The 26,468-nt window shown below is 36.2% G+C and overlaps 1 protein-coding gene across 8 annotated transcripts in view; it reads left to right on the plus strand.

Moving 5' to 3' along the window:
- Positions 1 to 26,468, plus strand: part of LOC131663753 (glutamate [NMDA] receptor subunit 1) — a 1,362,975-nt gene that overhangs the window by 353,569 nt on the left and 982,938 nt on the right. The gene's annotated exons all lie outside the window — the stretch shown is intronic.

Below are 26,468 nucleotides of genomic sequence, written 5' to 3' on the forward strand. Positions count from 1 at the left end.
GAAAGATAAAAAAAAATGACATACGCAAAACTTTTTTTCCTTCTTTTTGTAAAGACTTATTGACCCCCCCTCGTATTAGGGAAAATCATAGCTCTTTCTATTATAGTAAGACTGGTGTAAATTTGGCTTAAATCTATTAATGTAATCACAATATACTAAAAAAACAATTATGTTAAAGTCAAACAATTTCCTCCAGCAGCATATCTGAAAGACTATGTATTTAGCTCACAAAATTATTCGCGCACTCTGCTTTTTAACCAGTCTAACAGCGGCACATGCTTCAGAGCTATTGAAAATAATTCCAGAAATGAAAACCAATTATCTGAAATGATTTGTAAGATATCTCTATCATCTTCTCTGCAATCCTTAACTCCGCTTATCCTGCTCTGCCCTGGTACCTTGACTTTTGCTCATTGAAAAACACAATCAGATAAACAGGCCATTTATTCGCAGGTTGACATAATCAGGGATATGAAGTAATATCTGCGCACATCCGAGTGAAACCAATCCATCCTTCTTTGAAAAAAAGAGACCGATCGATCATGCGGAATACTAAAAATGTATCTCATATGTAAATTACCATGAATCACTCAGTCTTAGCAGCTTTTTTCTCTGTTCTGCAAAGGTTCCTAAACATATCACAACGCAATAATCGAGGTAATACTGGAATTAGCTTGAAATTAAATACGACTCTATGGTGATCTTCTCAAAAGAAGTCCTATTTCTCATCTTAACACCAGGCAATTCCTCAGCATATATGTAATTGGTATCTATCCTGGTCTCAAAAATTATTGCTTTGGCCAACATCATGATGTACATCTCAGTCATAAGCTCAGCGCACCACCTATCCAGCTATCTCAGTCAGTCTCACTATTCCCCTCGCTAAGTCATTTCTATATTGTGTATACAGATAAATCTGCAAGTTATCAGCCTAATAGAGATGAAAAACTTCGTGTTCTTTTACTGGGTTTTTCAAGTCATTGATGTATAAATAAAATAAAAGAGATCCCGGCACCGAACCCTATGGGGCACTACCACACCTGTTTCCACATTTAGAGTTAAATCTCTGGGTACGATCACACAGATAGGATCTCAGCTATAAAAGAGCCAAACCACAGGAACCAAGAGTATTGAGTTTGCTTAAAAGTTTAGAAGTTTAGAAGAGAGTTTAAAAAGAAAACCGTAAAGGAGCAAGTGATAAATGTTTCAGGCAGTTCTAGATACTCATAAAGCTTTCACGATCGAAAATTATTGAAAAAAGGTATATCTTTTCTAATAAAATTGAATAATGGTATCTTATACCTGTCTGACGTAATAACATAAAGTGTTAACTACTCGATTGGTATAACTTCTAGTTTAAAGATACATTCTTATAGTTGAAACAAAACTCTCTTTCTTACTTAATTTTAGCAATGGGAAAGGCTAAAGAGGCACTTTCGCAATGAACTATCGAAGGGGAGGAGGAGAATAGATTAATAAATAAAAAAGTACACAATCTTTCAAATAGAATACTAAACTTATCAATAGTCGATCAGAATAGAATAACTCGTGAAACTTATTCTAAACTACAACTTCTACACAACAAACATTGTGTGAGATACAGTAATGGGAGAAGCTCCGTTGGATCGTATGTGTTCGCCAAAATACTTTAGTTTCGGCCTTTCTTTATTGTGGCGTCTGCTTCATGCAGACTCGGTGAACGGATTAGGACTCGCTTTGCACAGCCTTGTAACGGTTTTATCTATGAGCTCTTCTCTTATTTTCACTGGATTACTACAACCCGCTAAACTCATGAATCTATATATAGTAATCAGGATATTAAATGGCGTCACCTTACATATTATAAGATTGTATTAATGCTAGAGTCAAATTTCATGACCATATAAGGAGCGTGATGTCACTCAACTTATAGATATAATATGATAATTTTTGTTGTTCAATTAAAACGCGTTATTAAGAGTAATTTCAACGAAGCAAAGTATTATTATATGGATGTTAGGGCATAGCTTAAGAATATAAAATTTTCAAGTACTTTTAACTATTGAATAGTATTGAATTTTAATGTGCAAACTTAATTTGTTTATAACTTTGTAAATGTTAATTATTATAATAAAGCGGATACTCTGAACTCAATATGACTATCTGAGAAGCATGAGTATGGATTCATTTCATTAATAACAACTTAGTTATTACTGTTGTCAATAAATAAGCAGTTATACATACGAGCTCTCATATATATACAGGGTGTCCCATTTTAACTTGCCCAGTAGGATATCTCAAAACTTGGCAAGGTAATCGAAAAATATTTCGAATGAAAGTTGTATGGTTCGGAGGGGGTCAACTTATGATAACCTCAAACTTGACCTTGAACTTAATTTTCAAGGTCATTTAAAGGTCAACTTTGTTTTTTTAAATAGAAACCTCCATTTTTTATCCCGGATTCGGATAGAGCGCGAAATTTTACATTTACATCATGTAATATATGTGGGGCCCATGTGACCCCCACCCCACCCTAAAGTCCTTTTAAGGTCAACCCTACTTTTTAAATGGGACCCCTCATTTTTCGTCACAAGTTTGTAAACTTCGTGAAATTGTACATTCAGATGATGGGATATTTATAGGGTCCAAGAAACCCCCCACTCCACCGTCGAAGTCATTTGAAGGTCAACCTTACTTTTTGAATGGGAAACCTCATTTTTCTACGTAGGTTTAAATTCATGACTTTGGGAGTGGGGTGGGGGCTTTCCCGGACCCTATAAGCAACCCATTATTTGAACGTACAATTTCACGTTCAATTGAATCCTGCGATGGAAAATGAGGGATCCCATTTAAAAAGTAAGATTGACCTCGAAACGACTTTGGGTGGGGTCAGATGTATTACACACATATATTACATGATTTGAACGTAAAATTTCCCGCTGTATCCAAATCCGGAATAAAAAATAAGAGTTCCTATTTGAAAAAACAAAGATGACCTTGAAATGACCTTGAAAATCAAGTTCTTGGTCAAGTTTGAGGTTATCATAAGTTGACCCTCTCCGAACCATACAATTTTCGTTTGTAACTTTTTTCGATTACCTTGCCAAGTTTTGAGATATCCTACTGGGTAAGTTCAAATGGGACAGCCTATATATATATATATATATATGTATAATTTTTCAAATTCAATACGAAAACGCATTCTTACTCATTAACGCGACAACCACGAGAGTACGAGTAATTTAAATAATAGGTGATATAAACATCACAGCCTTTTTCAGTGAAGGAGTGCGTGTCGTCTCAATGTCCGCTGACTTCTCAGATCGTCTCGACTGTCTTTCTTGAATCGCTCTTACTTAACTCCTGGGCCAGAGAGAACTCTTGCCGCGGCCGCGTTGCGCGTACCAGTTTGCTCTCTCTCTATATCTCTCTCTCTCTCATCCCTACTTGATCTACTTATTAAGCGGCGTGCAACAGACAATGTTAATTGATTGTGCGTCGCATACCTGCCTAAACCTGCATAGTGTGTGCATACGCACGCTTTCTCTCTCTCTCTTTCTATCTTTCTCTCTCTCTCTCTCGCTCTCTCTTTCTCTTTCACTGTTATCTTACGGCACTCTTCTAGAAGCCTGCTTGACCTCGCTGGGCAATAATCGGTAGTTTAAACAAAAGCCACTAGTTAGGAGCATTTGCACTATGCACCCAACGCTAGCCACCATGCCTTGCCGAAAGTAATGGGAACCAAGGGAAAGCAGACGAAAGGCAAGTAAACTGCTCGCCCTCGACATATATTTATTATCAATTTTAAACTGATTTTATATAATTGCATTAAGATTATCACTTGATCATGTTAAAATAAATTAAAATTTCATATTTACGGGAATATTTCACATTATAAGAACTACATTTTTTTATATATATTGCCTTAAAATAAAATATCATTTTGAGGATCTACACTTATTACAAATTTAATTTTAACTTTTCTTACATTAGAGATATAATTGTAAAATGATTGATTTCTGTTGATAATGCTACTTTCAATCAATTTTATATATTTCATTTTATTTTACCTTTAATTATTATTTTATCTTCGGTAAAACCTAAAAGTGTTATATGTGATAATGATACATCAAAGTTTCTATTTCGATCTGTTATCTTTCGAGTTTTTCGAATATTAAGCGATACAATATTTAAAAAAAATCTACTTTAATTCTAATTGAATGAAATTAAACCTTTCATTATGCTAATCAATCCAACATTTTTATACCAATCCATCTTTATAGAATTAGTTTCAAAGAGAACCTCCTTAAACAAATAACATACAGCATTATTTACAAACTTTATTTATAAACAGTTACATCAGTATCATTGTCTCTTAAAAGTTGTCCTATAATATGCAGAAAATTTTTTGAAAGAAAGAGACATAAATCTTGATGTTGTTAAGTTTCATGGCATATAAAGCTGTGCATATGAATTTTATAATAAGTGACAGATTCATCGAAAACGGTCAGTGTTTGTATAAAAAATATTTCTTCTGTATAAAAAGATTTGGAAATAGTTTTTGCTTCTGATAATTAAAAATTTCTTATAAATATCACTCAATGTTTCCAATCTCATAACTACCAGTGGATAGCTCGATTTATTTTTCATGAACTAATCAAATGTAATGTTATTATGCCTGAAATCAGTATAATACGCCCTAGGCTAAAAAGCAAAGATTTATTGCTGACATTTAAAAAAACTACGGACCACTACAAAATACAACTGATAGGTGTTTTAGTTCAACGATCTCAAATTTCCCTGTTGAAACAGCAAACACGGTACGTAATCCTTACACTGTACCATGATGCCATATAAAGCAGACCCATAAATCGCCTTCCGTTTCTTTCGTCATCGATAATGTCAACTTAAATAGATTAAATTCACACTGTCATTTCGCTTTTTTTTAAATCTCACTAAATTCATTTCTATACCATCGCTATTGCAGAAATATTTCTTACATATGACGTCTCTGATACGCATCTCTCTCTTTATGGTTTTAATTTTTTTAGGCTCGATAGGATTGAGAAGTAGGGTGGCGAGGTGAGTCTGTATACACCTTAATTTTATTTTTCTGGCTTCCTCTGACCTAGTTTTCAATAACACATTCGAGCTTCTTCTCCGTGAAATTGAGTCACACGACACTAAACTCTTGATCGTGGTGATCTACTCGTATAAACGTTTCTCAGTGGGAACAGCAAAGCAGATGGAGTGAATTGCAGTTGAGAAAGAAAGAGAGAGAGAGAGAGAGAGAGTGCGCTCACGTGAGCGCACACTACGCAGTTTTTAAGCAGGTGGGCGACACACAACCAATTAGCGTTTCATTGCACGCCGCCAAAAATGGGCTAAGTAGGGATAGTCTACGAAAGCGCGATCACTATCCGCGCAGGAGTATTGCGTAGCGTCACTCTACGTCAGTCAGTAATCGAGATCAGTCGACCAAGGAATTAGCTCGCGCTGCCGATCATCTTGACAATTGTTTCCCTGCGAAGAAGAGGTTTGGCTGCCTTCCGTTCTGAGCGGCTTCACGCCCAGATCTTTCGTCAAAGCGCGTACCACCTGCAGCAGCATCAGCGATGAGCATTCGGTCACCCATCCTAAAATTCGTTTGTTCCTATTCGTACGGCCATCTAGGTCTGTTGTACACTTGTGGTTGTTCTAACATCATACCGTGTCTAAATTTCGCGTTTCAAGTTCGTTTTGTTTAAAAGAGGGAAAACAAGAAAATTTTTAATTCTATAATATATAGCTATTGTTTTGTCATCAGCATATTAAATTGATATTAGCCTCAGAAAATACTGATCAGAAAATACGAGGGTAGTTTGAAAAGTTCATGCAAAGTCAGAGAGATGGCACTACTAGTGCGTATCAAGGTCATTTTCAGTTAGTGGCATATCTTGCAAGAGCACATACCAAGTTTCAGCCAGCTCGGCCAATTACTTTGCGTTTTACATTCGTTTCAATCAAAGAAATCGAGTGGTTGTAAAAAAATGGACGAAAAAGAATTTCGTGCATTAATTAAACATTACTTTTTCAAAGGCAAAACGCCTTAGGAGATTAAACAGGAGCTTGATTAACATTATGGTGATTGTGCACCTCCGATTAGAATGGTTTATAAGTGGTTTCAAAATTTTCGGAGTGGCCATATGAGCACAAAAAACGCTGAACATTCTGGACGCCCTGTTGAGGTTACCACTTCAGAAATCATTGATAAAATCCATGATATGGTGATGGCAGACAGAAGAGTGAAGGTGCGTGAGATTGCTAGTACTGTAGGCATCTCGAGCGAATGGGTACATAATATTTTGCACCAACATTTGGACATGAAAAAGCTATCCGCTAGATGGGTGCCGCGATTGCTCACAATTGACCAAAAACGAGATCGTGTGAAGTGTTTCAAGAATGGTTTGCAGCTGTTCCAGCAAAATCCGCAAGACTTTAAGCGTCGTTTCATAACTGTAGATGAAACATGGATACATCACTACACTCCTGAGACCAAAGAACGGTCTAAACAATGGGTTACCGAGGGGAAATCTGCTCCGAAAAAGGCGAAGACAATTCTTTCGGCCGGGAAGGTTATGGCGACTGTATTTTGGGATTCGCAAGGAATAATCTTCATCTACTATCTAGAAAAGGGTAAAACCATTACAGGCGAATATTATTCATTGTTATTGGATCGTTTGAAAACCGAGTTGCTAGAGAAACGTCCACGATTGGCCCACAAAAAAGTCCTCTTCCACCACGACAATGTGCCAGCTCACGCCTCAGCAGTTGTGGCTGCAAAACTGATGGAGATAGGGTTCCAACTCGTTTCACATCCCCCCTATTCTCCAGACTTGGCTCCGTCGGATTACTATTTGTTCCCTAATATGAAAAAATGGCTGGCGGGGAAAAGATTTTATGCAAACGATGAGGTGATTGCAGAAACGAAAGCCTATTTTACAGACTTGGACAAATCCTATTATTTGGAAGGGATTAACAAACTAGAGCAGCATTGGATGAAGTGTATAAGCCTAAAAGGAGGCTATGTTGAAAAATAAAAAAGATTTATTAAAAAAAATCAAGCAGTTTTTATTTTTGCACGGATTTTTCAAACGACCCTCGTATTTTCAATTACAATTCGATATATAGCCTAGTAGTAAGAGCAAAAGTCCAAAGAAAGAGGATTTTAACAAATATAGTTTATATTCTCATACTATCTTTTAAAGAATTAAGAAAAATGTAGATAGGTCATAAATTGTCAAATCCTAATTAGTTTATTCTTATCTGAGCTTTGTAAGTCCATAGGTTATATGGTAAATTTTGTAAATTATAATTCTTGTTTGAAACATTTTAAATTCTTTATTATAGTTAGTTAATGTCTAAAGCGTAATGCTGAATTAAAATTTATAGAGTAAATTGAACAGAATATAAAGAGTTAACTTTGTTACTGTTATCGTCAGCAGTATGTTTTGACACTTCAGCATTTAGTTCAGACCTGTAATATTTAAATTAAAAAAGAATTAAAAACAATAAATATCAATCTATAAAATTTTAATAATTAAACATACTTTGACACTGTATCACAATTACTTTCAACATTTTCAGTGTTAGACTCTGTTTGGACCGAAGTCAACTCTTTCCATTCTGTTCAATTTGCTCTGGAAATGTCAATTCGGTATTACGCTCTAGATATAATTATCTTATATTTATTGACTCATTTATTATCAGCTGTTCTAGCTATAATAAAGAAAATGTTTCAAACAAGAATTATAATTTACTAAATTTACCATATGACTTATATGAATTTACAGAGCTCAAATAACAATAAACTAATTAGGATTTGACAATTTATGATATGTTTACATTTTTCTTAATTCTTCAAAAAATAGTATGAGAATATAAATTATATTTGTTACAATCCTCTTTCTTTGGACTTTTACTCTTACTACTAGGCTACATATCGAATGGTACTTGAAAATATATAACACAGTCCTACAAAAATACCTTAATTTTTTGCACAAGCAAACCATATATGTTTTTCCAAAGAATTTTTGGCGCTGAAACTAAATCCGGCCTCAGAATTGCTCCAGCACGTCAGGATTTTGACATATCTTATAAAAGTGTGAAAATAGCGATTTTTACCTATATTTGAGGTTATGTAGCATCACGACATTATCTACACGTAAAAAACTACAAAAGACATATTAAAGAAGCAGTCTAGTTCTTTTAAATACCGTTGAGTTTGCTCAGTTTGCTTATTTTTTCTTTGAGATATTAAGTTTTTCATTTCATGAATATTGTACCTTTCAGAACATATAGCTTTGAACGTTTCGACGTCGAATTTTATGTCAAGCGTCTTCAATCAATTACTGTTCTACAACAAAATTAAGATATATACCATGGACAGGCTAACCCAACTTCAACCTAAATTACGTCATCCCCACGAACCCTTACAGCCCTTATAAACCACCCCTACCTGAGGAGGGATATATCAGAGACAATGTCAATGAGATATTCATTATTTTATAGAAAAGCAGTTGATTAAACTTGCTCTACCAGGGGTTAGGTGGGTTAGTTTGCTTGGGGGTTAGTAGAGAGGGTTTCTGAGGGTTGTAGGGTTTTCTGAGGATAGAGTAAATCAAGGAGACAACAGGTAAGCTTATTTGGTAGAGATTTTACGTTCCTCATAGAAAAGCAATTGATTAAACTCGTTCTAACCAGCGTTAGGTAGGTTAGCCTACTTGGGGGTTGGTAGGGCGGTTTATGAGGGTTGTAAGGGTATCTGGAGATAGAGTATGTCAAGGAGAAAACAAATAAGCCTATCTGTGGTTGAGATCTTAGGTTCCTCATAGAAAAGCAGTCGATTAAACTTACTCTACCCAGATTTATCGTAGGTAGGTTAGCCTGTTTGAGGGTTGGCAGGGGTGATTTTTAAGGGTTGTAAGGATTTGTGGGAATGATATAATTTAGGTTAAAGGTAGGTTAGCCTGTCTATGGTATATATCTTAATTTTCTTGCAGAACAGTAGTTGATTGAAGTCGTTTGACATAAAATTCGACGTCGAAATTTTCAAAGCTGTACGAGTATGTTCTGAGAGGTACAATATTTATGAAATCGAAAAACTTTAAAATACAATATCTCTAAGAAAAAATAAGCTATTTGAGCAAACTCAACGGCATTTGAAAGGACTAGACTGCTACTTTAAGATGTCGTTTATAGTTTTTTGTGTATAGAGAATGTCGTAGTGCTACATAACCTCAAATATAGGCAAAAATCGCTATTTTCGCACTTTTAGGTTAGGATATCTCAAAATCCTGACGTGTTGGAGAAATTCTGAGGCCGGATTCGGTTTCAGCGGCAAAAATTCTTCGGGGAACCATGTATGGTTTGGTTGTGCAAAAATCTTGTCGGACTGTGTAATCAGTATTTCTCGAGGCTAACATCAATTTAATATGCTGATGCCCAAACAATAGCTATATATTATACAATTGAGAATTTTCTTATTTTCCCTCTTTTAAACAAAACTAATTTGAAATGCGGAATTCGGACACGGTATAATGATAGAACAGCCACAAGTGTACAACAGACCTAGATGCGTTATGAATAGAAGAAAAAGAAGTTTGGGATGGGTGACCGAATGCTCATCGCTGAGCAGCATCAAAGACGAGAAGCGGACAATTGGCCTGCCCTGCAGTTGCCTCCCAGGAATCATCGAGGAGAAAACAAAGGTCAGGTTATCTTTCTCCCGGTTATTTTCTCCCTCACAGTGATGTGCGGCCGCGCGCATTATTACGTAGCAAGGCGATCACTCGCCGGCTACTTTACAAGTTTCTTTGTGTTAAAATAAGTCTTGTTTGTTATTCGGTTAAGGTACAGAATGTTGTAGACATACAATTGAGGTGTTTAGATTTTTTATTAGTTTCAGCGTGCGTTTGTTTGAATTTTAAGGTAATAAAAGTTGTGTCATTTGAGATTAATAAAAATTGTTTTATTTTCCCACCTACTCTTCCAATTGCATTTAGAGCAAAAGCGCCTCTCTTACCTTCCCCTTTTAAAAATAGGTAGCAGCGCATCAAACTGTTACAATTGTAAAATAGCACTGCTCATTCTGTTGAATTTTTCTAAGGCCTTTGATATTATACTTCATGGTTGTACATAGTATTGATAATCAAGCTCTTAGACTTAGATTTATCCAACACTAACTTTAGTTGATTTTTCAGTTATCTAACTTACAGATTTCAGGCTGTTGCGCATGAAGAGGGGAGGGTACTGGATTGGCTTTAAGCGGCGACCAGAATACCAAAGACAAATACCCTTGGGGTCTTTGTCGTTTCCAATTTGTATTTCGAATCTACCGGATGCTCTTATTTTTGCGAACTATATGATCTACGCCGCATTATATACGGTTTGTAAAACAAAAGATTCAAAATAAAAAATGTCGCGATTGAAAAGAAATATCGAGATGATTCTTTTTCATTTTGCAACTTTTTTGATGTACTTTTAGACAAAAATTATCCCCAAATTATACATAAAAAACTAAACAGCAATATTCGAATATATTTTTTGATTAGGTTGCATCAAAGTTCATTATAACTCATTATCATAAAAACAGAAGTAGAGTCAATATTTCATTGATGTCATGTATCAAAGCGCTACATTTAATATATATGAAAGAGTATTTTTACTTATTTTTATTCGTTGTTAGGAACTAATCAATATTTTAATGGATCCAAAACTTACCAAAATGAAGCACACGTGCGAAGATGAATGCAAAATGTAATTTTGATGCATTTCATTCATCTGTACGAGTATTTTCATTCTTAACTTTCATTCTTTTCATTTTTAACTCATGTTTTTTACAAACAAAACTGAAACTTCATTTTAAAAGCTAAATATCTCGGTCGGAAACTGACCTAAAACTGTCGTAAAAAAATAAAAGTATAGGTTATTTCTTCTAGTTTGTATTTTTATATTGACATTTTACTTTTCTTCTTTCAGGGAAAAAAATCGATCGATATAGTAAAATTTTTCGAAAAAAGTTCATTTTTCTCACATTTTTTTAACGTAGTACTGATATGAATGATATGGTATCATGTAGTTCGTATGCCTCACTTCGCTTCTACTCGTATAGGAAATGTTTCTCTATGGCCCTTTGAAAGCAGACTTTTGAACAGCTAACTTTTCCATGTTTCGATTATTTTTCAGTCGTGTGCATTTAGTTAGATAGAGATCAAAACATACCTTTCACCATGCATTTCTATTGTTTCTTTTATATTTTTACTTTTATACTGACCTCATTTATTTTCTCATTTCATTTTAGTGTACTATTTTGTTCTCAACTTAGTTTTGTTCTCATTTTACTTTTCCTATTCCTTTCCAATAATGGTGATATCGCGCTATTTTACATAAATTAGTTTTGTCAACTTAAATTTTTTTTAACCATTTTATTTTTCTATATTTTTTACACTTTATTTTGTATCTATTATATATTACTATATATGCATTAAACGACGTAATATTCATTAATTAATCTTTTTGCATTGGATATACGTAGGTTAAGTTTTAGCTTACGTTATATATTATCACGTTTAGATTTATTCTTATTTTTATTTTTATTTTTTATATCCTCAGTTATCATCTTAGTGTATTATTTTTGTTATTTCTTTTGTTTTTTCTTTATATTGTGTTATGCACTATATAACGGGGTTTTGACCCAGCGCGGGTCACTCGTTATATAAATTACGAGGGGAATAAACAGCTCGGTGTGGGCCTCGTAATAGGCTGCGCAAAGCCTAGCCCAGCGGCAACAGGAACGTCGTGGTGCAGCGTCTGTTACCTTGGCCCGCGGAGAGCGTCGTGTAGTCCTATGGGCGCTTTGGAATAATCACGAAATTTAGGTGCGAAAGCCGGACGGAACGGGATTGATTACGATAGGTAAAAGGAAGCGCAAAAGAAGGAAACAGATATACAAATAACATCGAGTTTACTACGGAGAGTAATACAAAATTAATACGCAGCGTAAGCGGGAGAGAGAGCGGCGAAAAGCTAGCGAGAGAAACATGTATTCGAGAAGGTACTTACAATAACGTCTCGGCGTTAGCCCTGCAGGCGATATCCTCAGCCTCGCACGTGGCTCGCGATGACGCTCAGTGTACAGCTCGGGTGCAGTCAAGAAGCGGGCGGCCTTAAGGACTCGCACGCGCGGTCGCAGGAACTAGCCCGCCAAAGGCACTAGGGGCAATCTCGGCACCGATATCTCACACCGAGTGGATACTCGCGTATTCGCAGGCAACCGAATGTCAGAAAAATGTCAGTCACAAGAGTTAGTCGCGAAAAGTCGAGTAACAAAAGGTCGCAAGCACAAATAGCCGCTCGTCACACGTCCACGTGCTTCGTAGTCGCCGGTACAAGAGCGAGGTCTTTATCGCGCGCCTCTCCGAACTCTTCTGCTCGCGCGCGTCGCGCCGGCCTCCCGAATTCTCTCTCTCTAGCTCGCCCTCTATTAGCGCTCTCTCTGACTTACCTTTGGCTGCCATACATGTGGGATAATTATAAGACAATTATATATATAAGAATAATTATAATTATGTATAGGGAGAGAGAGACATAACGAGGGTCTGGCCGCTCGTTATAACTACCAATTAATAACCTAGTCACAAACCATTTCCGCTAGTATTACACCCATTGTTAGGTTCTTATACATATGATACTTCGTAGTTATAAAGCATCTTGATTTGAATGCCGTAATTTACCAACAACAATACTACGTTATACACTGCCTGTCAGTTACTTTTACCCCCCTTCGAGCAAAATTGCTTGAACTTGGAAGTTTCATATTTTTGGTCAGAATCAACGTACAGAGACAAGCGGGAGCGCATTTGGAAGCTATTTTTAAGAGCTTTCAAATAGTATGCATCGCAAAATTTATGAAATCGCGTTTCCATTTTTTTCAATCGAATAGTCATCAATGAAAATTCCGAAATTTTCAGTCTATCTTTGATAACTTGCCAATTCTAGGGAAAAAAATCCCACAAAAATTTTGAGCACAGCATTTTCTTCCTTTTTCCAAATCCTATCCAAATCACTCGTCAAAAAATTTTGTCCATCAAATATGACTCTTGTACGAGAAATTTTCTTGAAAATTGACACGTTTTTTCAACTTTTTATAACTTTGTAAATAAACATCCTAGAAAAAAGTGTACATGAAAGAAAATGTTTCTTTTTTCATGTAAAATACTGTAGAATTTTTTCAGATTAAAAAAAAAATATTTTTTTTTATCCATCTTTCTATGGTTGGTCAAAAAAAAAGCAATTCGAACGAACTAAATAACGTTTTCATTAATAATTGTTTATAGACCTATAAATACAAATTTTATTTCGATAGAGAAAAATTTTTTTGCCAATCGCTAGAGATCGTAGACTGTTTTTTTTATAAATCATAACTAACGCATCCAATGACAAATTCACGGCCGGATCCCGGTACGGAGACCTCGTATTCCAAAATAAACTGCTGATCCGATTAAAATTTCCCTATGTGTGTGCGTGTATTATTGGAAGAAAGTTTATTTTCCTACTATCGTGCGCAAAGTTCGATTTTGCGCACGCTTTGCCGTGCGCAAAGGGCCTCATTCCCGCACGCTGGCCGAGTCATTTTTGAAAAGGGCCTCTGTTGTTTGTCAAAATATTTACGCTGCGCTGCCTGATCAGTGTTTTGAAAACCATCGTGAAAACCATTGTGAAAACGTGTTTTGCTATTGCTTTGCATTTATTTTGCTAAGTAGCTATTTTCTGAGTGAAAAGTGTAGTCATGGATTCCAGACACAGTGATTCCGACAACGACAGTGATTTTGTGCCGCCTGAATTGATTGCAGCTGCCAAAGAAATTAACTTGCGATCATTGCCAGATGCTTCCAAACACAAATATACAGCAGTATATAATGAATTCAAAAAATGGAGAAGTACAAAAAATACAAGATCATTTGCTGAATCAGTATTATTAGTGTACTTCAATGAATTATCATTGAAATATGTTTCGTCTACGCTGTGGTCTAAATATTCAATGTTGAAGACTACAATAAAGACTTTCGACAACATTGATATTAGCTCGTACGCACAGCTGATAGGTTTTTTGAAAAAACAAAGTGCTTGATATATTCCGAAGAAATCACGAGTTTTCACATCAGATGTTTCAAAGTTTCTCAATGAAGCACCAGATGTCCTATATTTAGTTATGAAGGTATGTATATATAATTAAATAGTTTGTCAACGATAGTTGTTAATGAAAAAAAAATAAAATTAATTTGAATTTAAATTATTTTACAGGCAGTACTCGTTGTAGGAATTTCCGGTGCTTGTCAAAGAGATAAATTGACAAATGTTTGTATGGCAGACGTGGAAGATCATGGTTCGTTTTTCCATGTGACATTGCCAAAAACAAAAACCAAGATTGTGAGATCATTCACAGTAGTGGGTGAATTTTATGAAATTCTCAAGAAATACCATCTTGAAAGAGAAGCTATAGGTATCGCGAAGACAAACAGATTTTTCCTAACCTACAGAAATGGAAAATGCATCGACGAGCCTCTTGGTATAAACACAATTGGAAATATACCTTGTGAAATTGCCAAATACCTGCAATTAGAGGATCCCAAATTGTATACTGGTCATACATTTCGACGATTCTCTGCTACAATTCTAGTCGACGCTGGAGGAGACATAACCGTTTTGAAGAGACATGGCGGATGGAAATCTAATAGTGTCGCCGAGGGATATATCGAAAATTCAATCGCGAACAAAAAGGAAATTGCCAATCGCATTACGAGTGCAGTACCTTCTACGTCAATGGTAAATTTGAAACGTAAATCTTATGCACCTGTGCCTTCAACGTCATCTGTTTATAAACGCCAATCATGTTTTTTCCCGTAGAATCGATTGCCGCTATCAGTTTTTTGAAAATAATAACTTTTTGATAATTTGTTTAAATAATTTTTTATAAACAATTGCAAACGGCAAAAGAAAAAACAGGGGTATTTTTTTTTTCGATTTAGTTACGATTGGCATAGTTAGTTTGGCGCTATCGGCAATAGATTTTGCTTGGGATTTGGCGTATACACAGGTACCTGACAGACTTGCAATTGTTTATAGCCATTTTACACTAACAAATTGACGTCTGACGAAAAAACGTTATATACATTTCTTTCATGTTTTTTCCCGTAGAATCGATTGCCGCTATCAGTTTTTTGAAAATAATAACTTTTTGATAATTTGTTTAAATAATTTTTTATAAACAATTGCAAATGGCAAAAGAAACAACACGGGTATTTTTTTTTACGATTTAGCTACGATTGGCATAGTTAGTTTGGCGCTATCTTTCCCAGGTTTGGCCTGGGCCTTAATGGGTTAACGTAAGTATTTTGACTATGAATTTTTGACCGACCCTCTCTTCATTTTTAATTGTAGTTGTCGAACTTTGCGCAACTTAGTAGGAAAAATAGTATACGCAACTTGTGCGTAAAGCAAGTGTGCAAGTGCGTAAAGCGCGTGCGGGAATCACCTACTTTGCGCACTCGTTGCATAATGTACTATTTTATTCTACTCGTAATAATATACATTTTTAGATATATCTTTTTAACATTTTCGGTTTTCTGAACGTAAAGATGCGACTTGGAGTACCATTGCTTGTTGAAGTATGCGCAGAGTCGCGTCTTCGTGCAGGGGGTATAGAAAAAGTGTTTGAAAAATGCTTAAAAAATGTTTATTATTAAGCGTATCCTAAAAATAAATTTTCTTTCAATAGAAGACGCACACGCATAGGAAAATTTTCATAGGATTGATTTTTTTTAGAATATGGGGTCTTTAACTATTCAAAACAATTACCTTCCCGAGCCACATGCGGATTTTCATGAGCCCACTGATGCTCATTGTGCTGATTAAACATTCCCTTCCGTACATATGTTGATTCGTCAGTCCAGAGAATTCGATCCATAAAGCCTGGATCAGCATCTATTTCATTCAGCAAGAATTGACAGAACGCAATACGGTTCTGGGCATCTCTTTCATCTGTTTTGAGAATGTATAAGTAATATTCAAAATAACCATCGTGTATAATTATCTATGCTACATAGAAAAATTGAGAGATTCTATGAATGCGAATTAACGAAATTTCTTGATTAGAATTTTACATAAGAGTTTAGCTTGAAAGCTAAAAAATGTGTACTTTTTAAAAAGCGTACAGGAAGAAATTCCTCTGCTGGATTACATGTAATGTAATGTAATTGTATATCATTAATTATTATTAATGTATATTTACTCTGGACTCTGGACTTAAAGTAAAGTAGCCGAGGTATTTTATTTGAATATACGTCTTTTGATACCCCAAATTTCTAAAAAAATTCATAAACTTCTAATAGACATGGATCATTTTGAAGAAAGAAAAATCAAGTAGGCAATCCAAGTTTAACAAACAGATTCCTATAAAATCCAATGCATTCATGAATTAAGTTTTTTGTAAATTAAACTTGAGTAAAACTGTTTTTAGACTATAGTAGGTTATTTTAAACTAACTACTACTTCAAAACTTGAATAAACTTTCTATCAAACAATTAAAAATGGATTTTTTTCAAATTTTTTTCGGCCGAATTGTTTTAAATTTATTAAGATACAGACCAAAACTAAATAAATTATCAAACAAACTATTCTATTTATAACTTAATCGAAAGAAGTAACCCTACTTTTTTTTTGTCATTTATTTCTTATAAAGATCATTCTAACTCATGGTCATCAAAGATTACTAGAAAAACAAAACGACGAAGTTACTCCTATCGGTTTGAAAATGATGGTCAGGTGATCTCCGTGAAAAATGAATGGTAATAAAATGCAATGAAGCTTGAGATCTTTCGTGTCGATCAATTTGCCAACAATCTATTGGGATAATTGACAAATTTATGACAGCAAAGGAAAAGAAAAAAACACGGATTTCTGAGCTGATTTCGAGACTATAGCTACTTTGCCTATTTGCCATTTGGTCAAAAAAGCTTAAACTACTGCAAAAAACTCATCTCATAGTTTAAGGTTTGATTCGAGAAATTGCAGGAAAATTTTCCAAGAAATTTCGATTCGTTTATTTCTAAATTAAGTGAACTTGGAAAAAAATGAAAATGGACAACCTGAAAAAACGATTTTGAAAGCTTCTCACGAATTCCAGTTCAACTACAATCTTAAATGATCGTTCTACTTCGATGTAGAACAATTACATCTATCGAATAAAAAAAAATCGACCCGAAAACTGCAGAAATAAAAAAGTTAGAGCGAAAAAAAAATTTTTTGACAAAACCCTTTACAATGCTTCCTCTTCAAGGAAGTAAAACTGCAGTAACAGCCATAAAATAATAAAAGAAATCTATATTTTCATGTATAACTTACGAAATTCCTGAACGGCTCTGTAGTGATATGCGTGTTGTCCATCATCCCGCTTGACTCTTTGTGCCATACTGTACGAACATATGACTCCTAGATTTTCGGAGACTTCACGGGCAGCTACACGCAAACTCTTCGTCGGGTCCTCTTCGAAAACTTCAACGATCGGCTCATGCAGTTGATTTCGCAGCTCGCGTGGACGACCTCCATCTGCATTCGTCACCGCCACACAACCAGTATTTCTTAACCTCCGAACTGTGGTGTCGATGGTTCGGGGGTTAACTGGCCTTCCGTGTTGTGCCGACCATAGTTCAGCAGCTCGTCGAGATCTTCCAAGCCCAGGCCCAGCCTCACCAAAATAAATCACCATGTCGACGTACTCGTCAATCGTGAATTGACCAGCCATTCTGTTGCCCACGATGGAAGTCGCGCTCGCGCCGTAATCGTCGACATACAACTTGATTTTCGTTAGAAAAAAATGAAGACAAAAACAAATGCGTCTCTCCATGGTCATTTTCGAATTCTTTCTTGAATTTTGAAATTTTTTGGTTTGTAAGTTCTGTTCCGAATGACTAAGTATTTACGCGTTTGTATGCTAAGTGAGGAAAATAGTCGGAATCAAAATCACGCGCTAGTTACAGAATGCCCGTTCGCGATATATTTTTCTTAGACCAAGGCGCAACCGCATTTCGAACCGTTAATCACCCGATATCCAAATCTGTGGGAAACGTTTTTAAAAACAAGCAGAGTGCGCCTAAGAATGATTTACAGCCTCACCTAAGAGTAGCGCCTGCAAGAAAACCCGACCCGACGATGACCGCTGATCGCGCACATGTTTTCGCTCAGGTTTCCGCGGGCCTTCCCGACGCGCAAAGACCTTTCCGACTAGTTTCCTTTTACAAACAATATGTTACGGATCGGATAAGAAATGTGACGTTGAATTTCTATAGTCATAAGAAATATTGTAAGCCAGCGACGCTATATTAATATTAAGATTAAGGATAAGCACCATAGAATTTCAAATTTGTGAGAGGTCGAGTGGCGAGTTTAAACGGGTTATGAGCGATTCTGCGTGATGCGCGCTGACACGAGTCGATTTTAATTATAATAAAGAACTAATCAAACGAGACGTTGAGATCCTCAAACTTTAAATTGTTCAAATAGGAAACCTGCACCCGTGTGCGAAAGCCGCTGTCCATCAAGCTCGATTAAGCATACGCATCGCCAGAATTGATGCTAGCTTGCGAATCAAACCAGCAGATCGGAAACGTGTATTTCCAAATCTCACATCGAGATAAAGACTCGAAGGTTGAAAAGGTTGAGAGCGGGGGCCGTGGGTCCCCCTCGAAAACTAATTGTGAAACGTGACGCGAGCAGGACAACAGGCTGAAAAACACCATCATTGGCGGCAAAGCGAAAACAAGCGACGCCCCGCGGCCCTTGAGCTGCGAGAGAAGGAAAATTAACGGGAAAGCGGGAGAGGGAAAAAACTATATGCTTCTTTTTGGACTCGCTCAGCGGATTCAGGCAGAACCGTTCGACCTTTCGCCCAGGCAGGTTAGCGTCGTTTTTTCGTGCGATAGTTGTCTGCAGCAACTTGTTGTTTTTTGTTCGTAATAAATCTGTAATACGTTTGTACCTAGTGTTAGCTTTATCTTTGTACTATTGATTGTGTTGTTGGTAATAAACCTGTAATTCGCCTTTTACTAATTTCGTCATTTCACTCCTCAACCTGAACAAGTTCCTTACCGTGTCAACATTACACATATCAAGTGTCGCGTTAGCGACACGCAGGCGAGTAGGAATGAAATTTCTATGAAGCCTGGCCGCAACGGACACTATAATACAATAAGTTGGCTAAAGTGGGAGTGGCTAAAAATGTAGAGTTGAATTACTTCATATCAATTGTACAGTGATATGCCCGCATCACTTATAACAATCACAATTTATTTTTCCGTTGACGTACATCAGGATATTTCACTGGCTTATGAAAATATTTTCATGGAAAAATCAACATGACAGCGAATAATTCACAGGACCGTAATGATTAATTTATTTCTTGCAAGAAAATTAATTATAAATTATTTGACTCACAGGTCAAAGTTTTACACACGTTTCCAATTAATTAACGAAAAAATAATATGACATAATGTGGTAAAGTTATAGTCTCGTGAAAATAAAACATGAATAAAAAATTATTCATTGATTTATGCATCTATAGACATGTATAGAAAGTCCTAACTGTGTACCAAAATGTTATAGTATAATGTGAAAATTATTAAAGCATTGACAATAACTCGCATAAGTAAACTTGGAGGTTGCGGGAGTAACGCCTCAGCGTCAGTCGGCGAACGACGATGATGGTTTTAAACTTTTATTTCGACAGGCATGTCATTGTCGTGTGTCGTTCAAATTTTGTTCATTGATACATGATAATTTGAAACCATATGTAACAAAGCTTTCCATTAGTTTCGTCTCGATAAATAAATTCAGAATTGTTTGTAGAATTGTGTTAGTTTCGATTCAATAATTAGGTAATCAGTAACTTGATCTCAGCGTGTCACAGCCACATCGCTCGCAGCGAGTCGGTAAGAATGAGGCGCTTCGGTTTATTATTTATTGCAGGCTTGTTGTTTATTAAGTGCCAAGAGACGTCAATTATATTTCTTTGTAGAAAAGTACAGGGAACAAGATGGTATAAAAATTGTTTAAACCCATACGGTCAAGCTACGAGAAAAATGCATTTGAAAAAAGGTAATAATTTAAAAAAAAAATTATAATTATTGATTAATTGCAAACGCGCATCACTCCACGCGCTAATTTAGACGCTTTTCTTTCTCTGTGCCACACGTTCTGCAGTTTTGTAGCTACAACTCGCAAATCAACTAGGCACATAATATATGTATTGGTTATTAAAATATGAATAGCTTTTCTAGGCTTTTTTCAGGAAAAAATCGTTTTTTAAGGGACTTCTTCTTTATTCTCAAGCTTCCTTTGTTCTTTGTATATCGAGTTGTATATCGTTTAAAATAAAAATTTGTAACACTATTTCCAGCTTGCAATATTGGTTCTGAACAACTTTAATAGTATATGCAGAAGAGAGAGAGAGAGTGAGTGAGTACTAGGTAGGATCAAGGAAGTGAATGTTGTTTAGAGGTTCTATATACAGAGAAGAGTCGCAGTTTTTTATCCCACGGATTAGGGAAGAGACCGCACCTAGCCGGCATAAAAACCCCAGTCACAAGTGGGGAAAAGCCTTTTAAATGCGTCAACTTTATTGATAAAAATTACAACCAAATAGAACGCAAACATCGAAATAAGTCCGGCGCAGAGGCGTCGCTCGCCTTTGAGCTTTCGCCCTTACAACTTTCCGCGTATGTGCGCGCGTAATCCGGTGGATCATCCGATCTACTTACCGCTTGCCTCAGGACTCGTGAGAGAGGGAGAGAGATAGAGAAAGTGTTTCCGAGATATAAGGCACGGCGTAGCCCTGACGTCTCGGGAACGGAAACAGCCGCGTAGTTGGAGGCACTTCTGAGGGCTGGTCGCACCCTCACCTACGGTAACAGGTCTCCCTGTCCGTGGCCCAGTAGCCACGAGTCGCTGGTCACGGTGGCGGTCGGTATTCTCACGGTTGGTTGTCGAACACATGTTGACAATGACGTGCTGATGCATAACACATGCATCAGAGCTGATCCTGTCCCAGACGCGGTACAGGTAGCCGGGAAAATATGCCAACTTATCGCGAGATCAGCTGTGATGCATGTGCGATGCAGCCGCTCTACACGAGAACCACAGACGCTTCGGACACCCAGGCGCATATACCGTAAACAGGTTCCATAATTAGCAGAACTACTAACGTTGCTACGATGTTACTTAAAACTATGTATTCGTAACTAATGCAACAGGTATCAACAGTGGCAACGGGTAAATATTTTCAACATCTGTCATAACAACTTTCGCAGTAAAACCGGTAGTTGAAATAATTTTAGTAGGCTAAAAGTGGTATAGTCAACTTTCATTAACGTCATGTCAAAGAACGAAGGAAGGTTTAGTGGTTTATATTTTCACAGACATCTCGACTAACTTTTAAAACTTAAAATTGCTCTGACAAACAATCTTGACAAGTATGTTAATTTGGACTTGATGAGTGCAAGTCAGTTAGTGCTATTGAGAAAGGCTGTTACAAGTTCTCACGTGTCTATACAAGATACACTTTGTCTGGGATCATTCCTCGTGTCACATGGTGGTGTAAGAGGATTCATTGAAAAACCAGTATGGCTGTTGGATATAAGCATTGCAGCACGCATGATCACGCAAAAGTAAGTAAAATCTTATCACACGCGCGCACGCACACACGCACGCATACGTAGGCACACACACGCATGCGCGCACGCAAAAGTGCAGGGCATCCAAGGGCATTTTGAAGCTTAATTGGTGCTGAATAAAGGAAAACTATCAGCATTATCATTATATATATCTTTGACCTTTAAAAATAAGGTCAAAGTTGGCATTTTATGAAAAAATTTCATTCTTTCCAATTTTTAGCCTTCAAACGGATGATAATTTAATATAAATATATCGCATTTTTTTAGGATTTTGAACGAGAATTCCGAATCCGTTATCAGAATTTCGATTAAGTATAGTAGTCATTGAGAAAAACGCGTCCGAAGCCAAGGAAAGCCCAGTTTTCCTTGTTATTTCTTGTTTATCTCCCTGCAAACGGTGGATATCGTCTTATTCCATAAACGGAATATACATTTTTACAGGATTTTGAACGAGGATTCCGAATCCGTTATCAGAATTTCGATTAAGTATAGTAGTCATTGAGAAAAACGAATATATATTTCATTAGGAACGAGAAACCCGAATTTATTGTCAGAATTTCATTTATCTATATTGTTAATTGGTAAAAGCACTTGCAAAGTCGAGGAAACCCCGGTTTTCCATGACTCTTGTTCTCTAACTAATTGACTATACTAAATAAAAAATTCTATTACCTAAAATGACAACTATAAGGTACGCCATAATAATTAAATATAATTATTTTATTACAACAATACATTATCAAGAGAAATTATTTTCAAAGTTCTTTATTCTACTTTCACATTTGTAGTGCTCTTCTAGATTTTACTTTTTTATAGTAGATTTCAATTCTATTATCCCATCCAGAGTGCTTTTCGGGATTCCCATTTTGATAGACGCTTAGAAAAGTTATATATTTACTTCAATAAGTAGACCATTCAGTCAAATAGCAATCATATTTATTTTAGTTATTGTTAAGTTATTATCAAGTTACTATTAAATATAAAAAGTTTTATCTATATGAAGCTCAAATTTTGGACTATAGCGATAGTTCTGCTGGCAAAGCCAAGTCTTTAAGATTCTGAATAATTATGAAATAAAGTTTGATAGTAGGATCAAACGTGTCATTCTATATTTCTGACAGTGGGAATTAAAATTTTTATATCATTCGTAATTATAAAAATATCAAAATAGTTGGCTTATAAGCGTATAAATTGTTTTCAAAGATTTGATGGTGATACAATATTTTTTAAAGATTCAAAAACAACTTTTTTCTTTATTTTTTTTACAACATACAGTGAAATACTTTACTCTGCTTATTTTTCGTGCGAGCACTAATTGTGGTAAGTACATAAATCATAAAAATAATTCAAATGAAGAAGTATATGACGCGGGAATATGAATGAGCTTTGATTTTTGAATACAGAAGTTACTACTACGTTTTTGTTTTTATCGGTACATTCAATTTATCGAACAGATTTTGTCATTCACATGTGAAAAACGGATAGATTTTTTATTCACATTGTTAAATAAAATTGAAATAATTTTTGTCTTTTTTATTAATTTGAAAACTGTGTATTACTGAAGTGAGTTTATAGTGAAATTTCTCATGTTTTTTTGGAAGACTTTATTAAGCATTAAATTTTCAATTCCTTATGTAGCAATTCAAAATTTCATTCAAAATTAATGTGACAGATAACGATTTAAAGAGGGCTAAGGCTATGATTTTTCAAGAAGAAAAAAGACACTGGAGCATATTTTTGATATGCTACGATATAGCTAGTTCACGAACATGATCAGGCTATTTTTATTAAAATACAACTTCTTGAAAAATTACACTCCTAGCCATCTTCAGATCTCCAAAACTCACACATTATACCACAGAGTGATCAAAAAAATATTCCTTCCTTGATAATACAAACGATTTGAAACTAAACTCACACTGTTAGCATAGTTCTATCCTCAATTATTATTATATAAGTTTAATAACGTCTTTTTTCACTGCAAATGTGTCATATATGCATAATATTTAACCAAAACAGTATTTCGACGGCTCGTTATTTTAGGCGAATCAAGCGTTACAAAAGTTACTTTAAATTTTTCACCAAAAGCATTATATATTGTACACTGAAATAAGCCACAAAATGTTCAAAGAAAGATTGATTTTATACTAACCTTTTAGATTAATTAGACGCTTCAAAGTTTACTTCAGTTAGTGAAATAGGTTTATATAATAAATGTTAAGTAACTTTTATAGGGCCCGTTTCATTCGATATTTCTGACAGTGGTAATTAAAATTTTTATATCCTTCATAATTATAAAAATATCAAAATAGTCGGCTTATAAGCGTATAAATTGTTTTCAAAGATTTGAAAAAAGATTTCAAGGAAAACCGGGCTTTCCTTGGCTTCGGACGCGTTTTTCTCAATGACTACTATACTTAATCGAAACTCTGATAACGGATTCGGAATCCTCGTTCAAAATCCTGTAAAAATGTATATTTCGTTTATGGAATAAGACGATATCCACCGTTTGCAGGGAGATAAACAAGAAATAACAAGGACAACTGGGCTTTCCTTGGCTTCGGACGCGTTTTTCTCAATGACTACTATACTTAATCGAAATTCTGATAACGGATTCGGAATTCTCGTTCAAAATCCTAAAAAAATGCGATATATTTATATTAAATTATCATCCGTTTGAAGGCTAAAAATTGGAAAGAATGAAATTTTTTCATAAAATGCCAACTTTGACCTTATTTTTAAAGGTCAAAGATATATATAATGATAATGCTGATAGTTTTCCTTTATTCAGCACCAATTAAGCTTCAAAATGCCCTTGGATCGATGTCGATATCTTTTTCCAATCAAAAGATATTCAATTTTGTCCAAAAAAATTTCCAAATCTCCCACTGTGCGCCCTTGCACTCGCGCAGACTAACACTCGCACCCTCAAAATAATGGTGAGCGCGTTCGCTCAATCCACAGAACGCGACAGCAGGCGGCGACTAGGAGCGTAATACGCTCAACTATCATACGCGGCGAGTGTATAACATTTAGGAGCGGATTCGCTCAACTGACAATCGCGACAATTCAATTCGCGGCGCTACACCGCATAGAGATGCAACAAACCCACCGGGTGGCCCCTCCCGCGGCTCGCTGGTGGAGAGCCGGCGACGGCGAAATCGCAGTCCTGCCGGTAGCGGAGATCGTTGGATCACCGGCGGCGGCTGGTTGGCAGCTGGCGGCCGGGATCGGCTCCTCAGGCGTCTGATGATGATCGCCGGGGAAGGCTGCTCGAACAGCAGCCGGAGACTTGCCACAAAACTCTTTCTCTCGTCCTGGGGTGTCTTTCTCCGTGCTCTAGCGTATCTCGCGCCGTGACCTTATTAGCGTACGGTCACTCTCTCACTATCCTCAATCTCTCCCGCTCTCTTAATTCTCGCGGCGCGAGCCGCGCTTTCCGCGTTCTCGCCCATTCCTCTTCCTCTCTCGCTCTCTCTCTCACGCTCTTCGCGCTCTCGCTCCTTTCCGCGCCGTCTTCTCCGCCAGCCGCGCTCTCCCCTCTCCAGGCCCTGCAACGACACGAGCACGTGAATGCTATGTTAACCACAGCAACGCTCGGCCGCTATATCCGTACGAGGAGAGTGCGGCGCACAGGGTTAGCGAACATCGCTATCAGCCCTGTCACAAATTAAACTTGATTTTGTTCCACTCTCCATCGTTGTGTGTTTAAATTGATATTCTTTTAGTCGTGAGAGCTAACCCTGATGTTCAAATAAAAACTCTAAATTTTTCATTAACGTTTCGTTTCTGATTTAAGGTCTCATCGGAATCTTTATTAAAAAATATAAACTTTTTAAATTACATGGCTGTGATGTAACGCAAAACATGAATGTATAGGTACAATTGTTACCTTAATCTATGATTTTTCGAGACGAAATTTTAACAAATAATTGAAAGAACATCAATTTAAATATTAAATTAATGTATATTCGATGGTGTTCCGCGGGATGGGCAGGACCGGGGGTCCGCTCTGGCCGCGCGCGTCGCTATGCTCCCCGCGCACCTTTCCGGACAACCAATAATTTCCACTCGCGTTTTAATTATTTAATAATGATTTTCAACGGAAATCGCGATTCTAACTTCGTAGACGGTTTTCATAATATTCACTCTATTAATTCGTTTTGTTTATTTTGCTCTTCGTAAGAGCCCGTATATAAGCAACTTACGTTGTCATTTTTTTCCATTAATATTTCAACGGAAAAAAACACTGAAAAAATTCATTCAATACTTTCAAGTTTAACATATAAAAAAAGTCAGACAGTTTTCTTTCTCTAATCTTCGAAAATTCTGAAGCTTTATTCTCAGCTTCCCTATTCGTAATGTGAATATTACATTTTTTTTTTCAGTTTGTATAGTCAACATAACATAAACCAAGATCCAAGAAATATTGGTTTGCACAAGACAGTGTGGGCATTAGAAAAAATATATGGCTGCAAGTTATCTGCGAATGATCCTTGGGTGAACGCTTTCAGAAACTGGTTGAGAAGAGAAGGAAAAAATATAGATGCACTCCTCTCCTTTCAAAATTCTCATGGCGTCGTCACACCAGATGATGTACTCCAGATACAAAATTATATTCGTGCATGTCTTAACAGAACTGTGGGAACAAAGAAGGCAAAGAAGCAATCGGCTGGACCCTCACTGGTCGAAGAGGATCGGTAACAATTTACGAATTGCAAAAAG

This window comes from Phymastichus coffea, unplaced genomic scaffold (genome assembly GCF_024137745.1).
Source record: "Phymastichus coffea isolate CEN01 unplaced genomic scaffold, Cenicafe_Pcof_1.1 PCOF00002, whole genome shotgun sequence".
Classification (NCBI taxonomy): Eukaryota; Metazoa; Arthropoda; class Insecta; order Hymenoptera; family Eulophidae; genus Phymastichus; species Phymastichus coffea.